Consider the following 298-nt stretch of genomic DNA (forward strand, 5'->3'; position numbering starts at 1 on the left):
GGCAGAGGGCACAGGGGGCTCCGAGGACTCTTCCCAGCTCCTTGGCGCCCCGCCATGGGGTGGCCCCTCCTCAGGAGGACTCAGACCCCTCTCCGCAGTCATTACTCTGTGTCTCCTTGGCAGCACCGAGCCCCGGGTGGGAGGAGAAGGCTCAGGGCTCTGAGCTCGGCCTCTGGCAGCTCTGAGGGGGCTGGGAGGGTGTGAGTGCTGGAATGGGGGGCTGTGGGCCAGCGGCTGTGAACCTACATGTGTGGGGCTCTGGGAAGGCACCAGAGGCCCTGCTGGTGGTCCCCACAGT

The sequence above is a fragment of the Leptonychotes weddellii genome, chromosome 13 (genome assembly GCF_054177405.1).
Source record: "Leptonychotes weddellii isolate Sample4059 chromosome 13, ASM5417740v2, whole genome shotgun sequence".
NCBI lineage: Eukaryota > Metazoa > Chordata > Mammalia > Carnivora > Phocidae > Leptonychotes > Leptonychotes weddellii.